Raw genomic sequence first — 10,331 nt, 5'->3', positions numbered from 1 at the left:
ATTCTGAAGGAAGTAGTTGGAGAGATTGCAGAGGCATTACTGATGATCTGACAAGAATCAATAGATTCTGGCATTGTACCGGATGACTGGAAAATTGCAAATGTTACTCCACTATTTAAGAAGGGTGAGAGGCAGCAGAAAGGAAACTATAGACCTGTTAGCCTGACATTAGTGGTTGGGAAGATGTTGGAATCAATTGTTAGGGATGAGTTTACAGAGTACCTGGAGGCACATGGCAAGATAGGCCAAAGCCAGCATGGTTTCCTGAAAGGGAAATCATGCCTGACAAACCTACTGCAATTCTTTGAGGAAATTACAAGCAGGGTAGACAAAGGGGATGCAATAGATGTGGTGTACTTGGATTTTCAAAAGGCCTTTGACAAGGTGCTGCACAGGAGCCCATGGAATTACAGGGAATTTACTAGCATAGGTAGAGCATTGGCAGATCGGCAGAAAACAGAGAGTGGGAATAAAGGGTCCCTATTCTGGCTGACTGCTAGTTACGAGTGGAGTTCCACAGGGGTCGGTGTTGGGACCTTTGCTTTTTACAATGTATGTCAATGATTTGGACTATAGGATTAATGGATGTGTCTAAATTTGTCGGTGATACAAAGATAGGTGGAGGAGAGGGTAGTGTTGAGGAAATAAAGAGCCTGCAGAGAGACTTAGATAGTGTAGTGGAATGGGCAAAGAAGTGGCAAAGGAAATACAATATTAGAAAGTGTATGGTCATGCACTTTGGTACAAGAAATAAATTGGCAGATTATCATTTAGATGGGGAGAGAATTCAAAATGCAGAGATGCAAAGGGACTTGGGCGTCCTTGTGCAGGATACCCTAAAGGTTAACTTCCAGGTTGAGTCGGTGGTGAGGAAGGCAAATGCAATGTTGGCATTCATTTCTAGAGGTATAGAATATAAGAGCAGTGATGTGATGTTGAGGCTCTACAAGGATCTCGTGAGACCACACTTGGAGTATTGTGTTCAGTTTTGTGCTCCGTAATTTAGAAAGGATATACTGACATTGGAGAGGGTTCAGAGAAGATTCACGAGAATGGTTCCAGGAATGAAAGGTTTACTGTATGAGGAACGTCTGGCAGCTCTTGGGCTGTATTCCCTGGAGTTCAGGAGAATGAGGGGGGATCTCATAGTCCTGAACAGATTAGATATGGGGAAGTTATTTCCCATGGTAGGGGAGTCAAGGACAAGAGGGCACGGCTTCAGGATTGAAAGACGTCCATTTAGAACTGAGATGCGGAGAAATCACTTTAGTCTGAGGTTGGTAAATCTGTGGAATTTGTTGCCACATGGCTGTGGAGGCCAAGTCATTGGGTGCATTTAAGGCAGAGATAGATAGGTTCTTGATTGGCCAGGGCATCAAAGGGTATGGGGAGAAGGCAGGGGAGAGTGGATGACTGAAAGAATTGGATCAACCCACGATTGAATGGCGGAGCAGACTCAGTTGGCCTATTGGCCTACTTCTGCTCCTATGTCTTATGGTCTTCTCAGAGTAGATAATTTCACACTGCAGTTTGGGGTGCTGGACCTAAGAGTTGGCTGGGAAATAGTCTTATGGTCTTGGTGCATGGTTGCTACACCGTGATTGAGCATGAAGAAAGATGCAAAAGAAAAAAATACTTCTTTTATACTGTACGTGAATAAACTAACTGCTGCCTTATTACTTATTATGAAGAAGCACTGGTTTAATTCAATAGATAATGATTCATTCAATTATGTGATGATAAATTGGCCAAATATATAAAGCTTAGACAGTTGGAACAAACTATGTTACTCAAAACTTTTATCATCTTTCTTCCTGTTGCTACTGCTGCACAGAATAGAAACATTAAAAAATCTACAACACAGAGTGAGGCTATTCAGCCCACTAATTCTATACTAGCTGTAAAAAGTGAGCAAACTGAAGCCCATCTTGCGAAGTTACTTCAGTGATTCTGCATTGTCAAGTACACACCCAGGCACCACTTGGATGTGAAGTGTGTTTCTGCCTCTAATATCCTTTCAGGAAATATGTCTGAACATCTTGCTCTCTGTGGGTGAAGCCATTTTTCCCTCTCTCCTCCTTCTACCAATTATTTTAAATCTAAAGTGGGTGATTTTTTTACCTCTGCTAAAAATATGATGCTGTCTATTTATCTAGGACGCTCATAATTTTAGATTTATCTATTTTGTCTTTTCTTGGTTTCCTTTATTTCAAAGAAAATATTCCTAACTGATTTGATCTTTCTTCATTTCTGCACTTTTCCAGCCCAGACAACTTTCTTCAGTGTAACCTATCTTTCCTGTCACATGACTGGAAGTGTGTGAAATGCTCAAACTGCAACATAAGTTTTATTTTATACAGTTGTAGCATAATTGTGGAAAGAAAAAATCTCAGGGTTGTATACTGCATACATACTTCCATAATAAAAGTACTTCGAATTTTTGAATCTTTAATTTCTCTGCTCTTTTTCTATGTTCCTTGACAAATGAAGAAATATATCCCATATATAGATCCACCTGAAAGATCCTTCATTGCATCTTTGAGGACATGGACATAACTGAGACTTCACACTTCCACACCGTTCAGTGTTGCTGGAAACCACTGTTTTTTAAATAATACTTTTTTATAAGATTTATATGTTTTAACAAACTCGTGTATTTTTCACACTCACTGGCAGAAAGCGGTACAGCAGCTAAACTATCAGTTTATCACCTTTCGCATTTTCATTGGCTAGCTATGAGCACATGACTCACGTGATGTAATTGCTTTAATTATGTAGCCTATTAATTCATTCATTACTTTCTAAGTAATATCTTTTATCTTATCTATAAAAGTGATAGATTTTTCAAAAGCACCATCTTTATTCTTTTGTCTATACACTTCTTAGCATCATTTCGCAGCTCTTTCTGTAGTTTGCTTAATATTTCTATGTTTGTACTCTGAAATAAACTGTAACCTTAGAATTAAGACTTCTCGTCATTCTGCACTCCTGGAAGAATCCTAAGGATCAGAACTTAAACAGAGATCCAACAGTGTCTTGATGTATTTGCATATATTTTACACTGCACTTCCAGTTTTTTAATCCAAATAATCAAACCATCTGCATTCTCCTGTAGTCTAAAACTGTCTTCCTCACTGTCAATCACATGGCTAATTTGGTATCATCCACAAACATTGTTATGCTTCCTGTTTGGGTTTGGGTCTAACTCATTGATGGTAAAATCCCAAACCCTTCAGTTACAAGATCATTCTTTGCTTCCTGCCAATCAGCCCAGTTTTAGATCCATTTACTTTGATCCAATGGGATATTACATGGGGCATACAGTAGAATTTCAATAATTTGACAGAATTAAGTGTTGCCAGGCTGGCTGGTTTTTCAGTCCATTGTGTATTACTACTATTAATAACCTAATGCATTTTAAATTCTCTTCTTTAGATGGCACACAGTAATTCAATGCATTTTACAGGGATCTTACTTGATTCCAAGAGATTGTGGAATACAGAGCCCCCACAGTGAGGTTAAGAGGAACATAAGAAACCAGGCCCTAATGAAGTTAAAAGGAACATATAAAATGGGTTTAAAAGAAGCACAGAAAACAAGGCCTCCGTCTGTTTTAAAGGTGTGAGGAAAATATAACCTGGTATGCTTAAAAATGAACAGGAAGTGGAGATCTGGTGAGTTTAAAGAGAGAACAGGAATTGGGGTGCCAGTGAATAGCAAAATTGGTTCTATACATATTTACCTTGATTTGCATATTTTAAAACAAAGGGGAAACTTTCCCAGCCTTTCGAGTAGAGTTACATTTATTCCAACAGGAAGTCAGTGGAATGGCATAGACTGTGGCCAGAACCCAGTCGAACAAGGTACCATTCTTCTCTTGAATTGAATTTATACTGTGGTATCATTGGTCCGTGAAACAATGAGGAGAGAGAACGGACGTGGATTTTTTGTGCTGAAAGCTGCAACTTCCCCAATCTTCATGGAAGCTGAAGTAAATTATGCTCAGAAGAAACTGGTAAGAAATGTACAAGAACATGTTGCTGCACAAGGAAAACTTCCTGACTTGCAAAACTAATGCACTCAGAGCTGAACACAGCTTAAAACATGCGAGAGATTGTAATAATTGATCAACCTGACTATGTTTTGAGTATTTTGGTGAACAATTGACAAAACTATTTTGAATATTCGGACTAATTTGGATTCAACTAAGAGGTGCAATTCTTAAGTCATGATAACAGGCTTGTTGGGGTTTGAGGAGTAGGCATTCTGTTGGAACTGCAACTTATTTTAAGATTAAATAGAGTTCAATGTCAATTTATTATCAATGTACATACTATATATGTCACCATATGCAACTCTAAGGTCCATTTTCTTGCAGGCTGACTAAATAAATCCAATAACCATAATAGAATCAATGAAAGATCGCACTAACAGGGCAAACAACCAGTGTGCAAATCAAAAAGAAAGAAATAATAATAATAAATGAGCAATAAATATCAAGAACATGAGATGAAGAGTCCTTGAGAGTGAGTCCATAGGTTGTGGGAACAGTTCAGAATCTGAGCAAGTCAAGTTGATCACTTTGGTTCAGGAACCTGATGGTGTGAGTCTTGGGGCTCCGGTACCTTCTTCCTGAAGGCAGCAGCAAGAACAGAGCACAAGCTGGTTGATGGGGATCCCTGTGGGCAAAATGTCAAAATTGATGGTAGGGAATGTTCAAGGTGAAGGCTCTGAGGACAGCTTTCTTCCCTCACATATCTGGGAAGTGACCTGCCAGAGAGTGCAGGGAAAAAAAGGAGGGAGATGGAAATTATATAAATGTTATCTCCAGAGTGCAATGCTTAAAGAAATCTAATTACCTTAGTTGGGACAGTGTAGCAATAGTGTTCAAATATCACTGATCCTGATGTGAAATCTTGTCATTCTCTTTTTTTTTGCATTTTTGACCATTTTCTTGCAAGTAGCTATCAGCTCATGTCATTGAGACGTGCTGTTGTGCCTCTGAATGTGCACACTGGGTGAAGATGCCCCTACAGTTGTCCTAATCTTTACAACAAAACACGCTCATTTTCCATTCTACCTGCAGGACAGGTCTGCACACAGCAGCCAGGAGAGCCAAACAATGGGAAAATCATCCCCATTTTGTGTCTCTGCACTCAAGGATTCAACAGCAAAGATCATCAATTTAACTGGCAGATAGATTGATTCAAAAGCGACTGAATAGAATGAATCATTTAGAAGACTGTAAGAAAATGTTGCTGAAAGAACAGTCTAGAAAACAGTTTACTTGAGTCAAAGCTCTGTTGCAATGCAGAGAGATAGTGTCAATAGTGCCTCCTACAAAAACATGTTCCACATGACCAACAATCATTGAAGCATGGAGAAGCATGTTCCAGATTGTGTGATGTCCTGGAAGGAGGCTAAACTGGTATCTCCCATGGAAGAAATGGACATTTCTTTATCTAGAACAGCTAATTCATCCGAGCATGTTTATCTTCTTGACTTATAAAAAAAACAACACAGGAAACGGTATTTAATTTAATCTTGATCCATATATCCTATGCTGTCTTTTCAAAGATCATCTCACATAACTTGCAGTAAATACTGTTGAGGTGTTATCTAAAAACCTTTGACTGCTTTCCTTTACTTGACTGGCTCAATACATAAAAGTACATCATTGCCTCTCGAACGTAGAACATCAAGCAGTACAGCAAAGGAACCAGCCATTCAGCTCATGATGTTCTGCACTGAACACAATTCCTGAATAAACTAAATCACTTCTGCTCGTACATGATCTATATCCCTAGATTCTCCATATATCCGTATGTCTACCTAACAGCCACTTAAATGTCACTATTGTACCTGTTTCCACTTCTACCCCTGGCAGCCTGCTCCAGGCACGTATCACTCTCAGTGTTAAGACCTTTGGCCCATACCTCTCTTTCTAACTTTGCATGGCCTCCAGTACTTGACATGGGAAAAGATACAAAGGCCCCACCCATGCCCCTCGAAATGTTATAAACTTCTCAGATGTCCCCTCAGTCTCTGATAGTTCAAAGAAAGTAACCCAATTTTGTCCATTCGCTCTTTATAGCTCATACCCTCTAATCCAGGTAGCATCCCAGTAAACCTCTTCTGCATTCTTTACAAAACCTCCACATCTTTCCTGTGATGGGGCAACCAGAACAGCAGACAATACTCCAAATGCAGCCTAACTAAAGTTTTAAATATCCGCAATGTGACCTCCTTACGCCTTCTTAACCACTCTATTTGTTGTGTGTCCACTTTCAGGGAACTAAGGACTTCAGTGCCAAGATACGTCTGTACATCAATGCCGTTAAGAATCATTAATTGTATAATTTCCTCTTTCATTTGAGCTCCCAAAGTGTAAACCTTCAATCTGACCAAGCTCTTTGAAGGGGTGACAAAGATGATTAATGAGGGTAGGGCAGTGGTTGTTATCAACATGGACTTTAGTAAAACATTTTACAATGTTCCTCATGGTAGACTGATCCAGACGATTAAGGCACATGTGATCCACAGTGACTTAGTAGATTGGACTCATAATTGGCTTGGCCCTGGAAGTCTGTTGGTAGTGGTGCATAGGTGTTATTCTGACTGTAGATCTGCAAACAATGGTGTTCTGCAAGGATCAGTGCTAGCACTATATATATAATTAAGTTAAAAATGTGGATGGGCTGATGAGTGAGTTTGCAGATTGTCAGAGTTGTGGAAAGCGAGGAAGGTTGTCAAAGGATATAACAAGACAGAGACCAGTTGGAAATATGGGCAGAGAATGGCAAACAGATGTGTGTGAGGTGTTACATTGTGAGCAAGAATCGTAATCAAGAGAAAAGCAAACAGTAATGGCAGGATATTAAGAGCATCGATGTACGGAGGAAACTTGAGGAGCAAGTCTATGGCTCCCTGAACCACATGATCAGGAGGAGGTTGATGCTCCAGATGCAGCCTTCTCTACATTGGTGAGGCCCAACGTAAATTGCTTTGTCAAGCACCCACTCCATCTGCCACTCTCAGGGTGGAGGAGCAACACCTCATATTCCCTCTATGTAACGTCTAACCTGATGGCATGAACATTCATTTCTCCTTCTGATATTTTTCATCCCCCTTCCCTCTTCTTCTGCTCTGGCCTCTTACCTCTCCCTGGTGCCCCTCCTTCCCTTTCTCCTATGGTCCACTCTCCACTCCTATCAGATCTCTTCTTCTCTAGCACATTACCTTTCCCAACCACCTGGTTTCACCTGTCACCTTCTAGCTAGCCTGCTTCCCCTCCCCCCACCTTGTTGTTTTGCCATCATCTCCCTTCCGTTCCAGTCCTGAAGAAGAATCTAGGCCCAAAACATCGACTTTTTATTCTTTTCCATAGATGCAGCCTGACCTGCTGAGTTCCTCCACCATTTTGTGTGATTCACCAGGATATTCTGTGGATTAGAGAATACTACCAATAAGGAGAGTTTGGAGGAACATGAGCACAAGAGACTCTGCAGATGCTGAAAATCTTGAGCAACACACATAAAATGCTGGGGGAACTCAGCACATCAGGAAAATGTATGGAGGGGAAAACAGTCAGTAATTTAGGTCGAGACCCTTCATTGTGACTGGAAAACAAGAGTATAAAATGGCAGGTGATAGGTGAGACCAGGTAAAGGGATGGGGTGGAGTAAGAAGCCAGGAGGTGGTAGGTAGAAGAGCAAAAGGGTTAAAGAAGAAGGAATATAATGGGAGAGGACAGTAGACAATGGGGAAAAAAAGGGACGGAGGATGGGAAGGGGAATCAGGTGAGGAAACGAGAAGGGGTGAGAGTCTATCCAGAATGGGGAGTGGAAGGTGGGAGTAGAGTAATTACTGCAAGCTGGAGAATTCAATGTTCATGTCATCAGGTTGGAGACTACCCAGGTGGAGTACGAGGTGTTGCTCCTCCATCCTGAGTGTGACCTCCACAAGTGCTGCTAACTTGCTGAGTGGCGCCAGCATTTATAGCACGTTGAACAAACTTGGTTTGTTTTCTCTGGAGCACTGAAAGCTGAAGGGCTGCCCTGATAGAAGCATAGAAAACTGTGGGAGACACAGAATCGGAGACGTTTCCCCAGACCTAAAATGTCAAACACGAAAGGGCACGAGCTTAAAGTGAGAGGGGGAAAGTTTGAAAGAGATTCATGGGGCACTTTATTTACACGGAGAGTGGTAGATCCTGGAACACACTGTCAGGGGTGGTGGTGAGAGCAGATACAATAGCAATATAGCAGAGGCACGTGAACCAACCAGAACAAAAGGATATATACTCAACCCATGCTCAACGTTTTTAAAATTTATTTCCAGATTGTTGTTCTAGGTTTTTCCTCTTTCATCTCTATGCCCCTGGGATATTAGAAGTTAAATGGTGTACTAACCTGTTGAACCAAGTAGCTTTAGGTAGAACATTCCTTTCCAGTTTCGTAACATTTTTGCTCAAGTGCTGCCAACTGGCCTATCTGAAATTTAAGAACAAAATTCTCCAAAGCATCAGCACATTTCCGACTTACCACATACCAGGCATTCCACATTACTGTACCTTTTCACCTCAAATTGTTAATTTTGGTTCAAGTAACAAACTTTCACAGTAAGCTGGACTACATGACATTTCAGATAACAGTACTCCATCCATTAACATATTAATAAATTGCACCCAAACTGATTTTCTGGCTATTGTCATAAACAGCAATCAAAGTACAATTTCAAAAAGATAGAACGTACTTTAATGTTCTTACATTTAGCTTTTATTTACTGCTGTTGTTACTTCTCACAAATACCGAGCAACTCTTCAACAAACTCAGTGACTGCAAGAAATTAACTGGGTTCAGACCTGAATTATAAGATGTGGACTTGGACATTAATTCTGTTCATGAATTCTACACCCTCAAAACTTTTTGTTCTAAACGTTTTACATTTAATCCTGTATCTCTGGTCTATTTGATTTTTAAAATCACTGTTCTTTTCTGACCTGTTCTGTATTTTTAAACACCTTTGTCAACTCCCCCCACCCGTGTTTCAATGAAAAATGAAAATGTGCTCTAATAGAAAAGGCAAAATGATGTGATAGGAGTGAGAATGAGCCACCCACCTTACTGGTCATGAACACGTAGGTACCATTGACATCCAGTGTTCCCAATCTCTTTTTATTACTTTTGGCTGTCTTTGTTCAGGTGGAGAGGTGTAAGGTGCTAGCCTACAGGTCACCCTTGGGCAAGGTGTAGCACCTGTTTCGCCACTGGATCAGGGTCATGTGAAGCCATGGGAGCAGGTGGTGGATGGTCGTATGAGCAGCTGGTGCATATCACAAGTCCTGGTTATGTGACCATTGATGCCAGGCAGACAATCTCTGAGGAGTATTGATAATGGCTGGGGTCACCCGTCTTGTAAAGACACTGCCCAGAAGAAGGCAATGGCAAACCACTTCTGTAGAAATATTTGCCAAGAACAATCATGGTCATGGGACCATAATCACCTACATCAATATGATGTGGAACATAATGATGATGATGCCTTTGTTATTTTCTATGAACACATATATCACTGAACATGTATTATATCTGGTTCTCAACATACTGTAGGAAAACAGAACTGTAAAAAGAAGTGAAAAGGGGAACATCTCAGTAGCAATCCACTTACTTTGATCTGTAACAAAACAACTTCCTTTTTCAACATGCAGACACAATGTAGAGAACAGCCATAAAACAGATCTAGAGATTGTTAATTCAAGAAACCAGGTGCAACGTGAAATTATACTTTGTTCTCGGTTCTCTTTATTTCGCAGAGGATAGACACTTTCTTCTGAAAATTTTACTGCCCTGTGGCTCAAAGTGGGCATTCTACAGTTCGCTATTTTATGGGTGGCAGTAGAAGTGGTCTCTGGTTTTGGTCAAAGAGTCTCAGAAAGTAAGTGTATTTCACCACTTCCTAATTTGGTTTCAACCATTCTGTTTTCAATCACCTTTACTGCTTTGATTTTGTCTCTTTACAAAGCAGATGCTACAACATTGTTTAAATTCCAGCCTGGACTATTGATATGACTGAATTTAGATCCCACCGTGCCAAATGGAAAATCTTAGTTAAAGCACGTATTAAGTAATTCCAGATTAATGAAATTCTGGATTGTCACAAAACTCATTTGTCTTACCAACATCCTTCAAGGAAGAAAACTGCTATCCTTGTCCTATCTTAGCTGAATGTAATTCCAGAAACACTATTGGGTTCAGGACCAATTTGGGTTGGACAAAGAATGCTAGGCTTACCAGGAACCTCCACATCCCTGGAAAATCCTGGGTCTTTGG

This window comes from Hemitrygon akajei, chromosome 5 (genome assembly GCF_048418815.1).
Source record: "Hemitrygon akajei chromosome 5, sHemAka1.3, whole genome shotgun sequence".
Classification (NCBI taxonomy): domain Eukaryota; kingdom Metazoa; phylum Chordata; class Chondrichthyes; order Myliobatiformes; family Dasyatidae; genus Hemitrygon; species Hemitrygon akajei.
The sequence above is the reverse complement of the archived record's forward strand: the minus strand, read 5'-3'. Positions refer to the sequence as shown.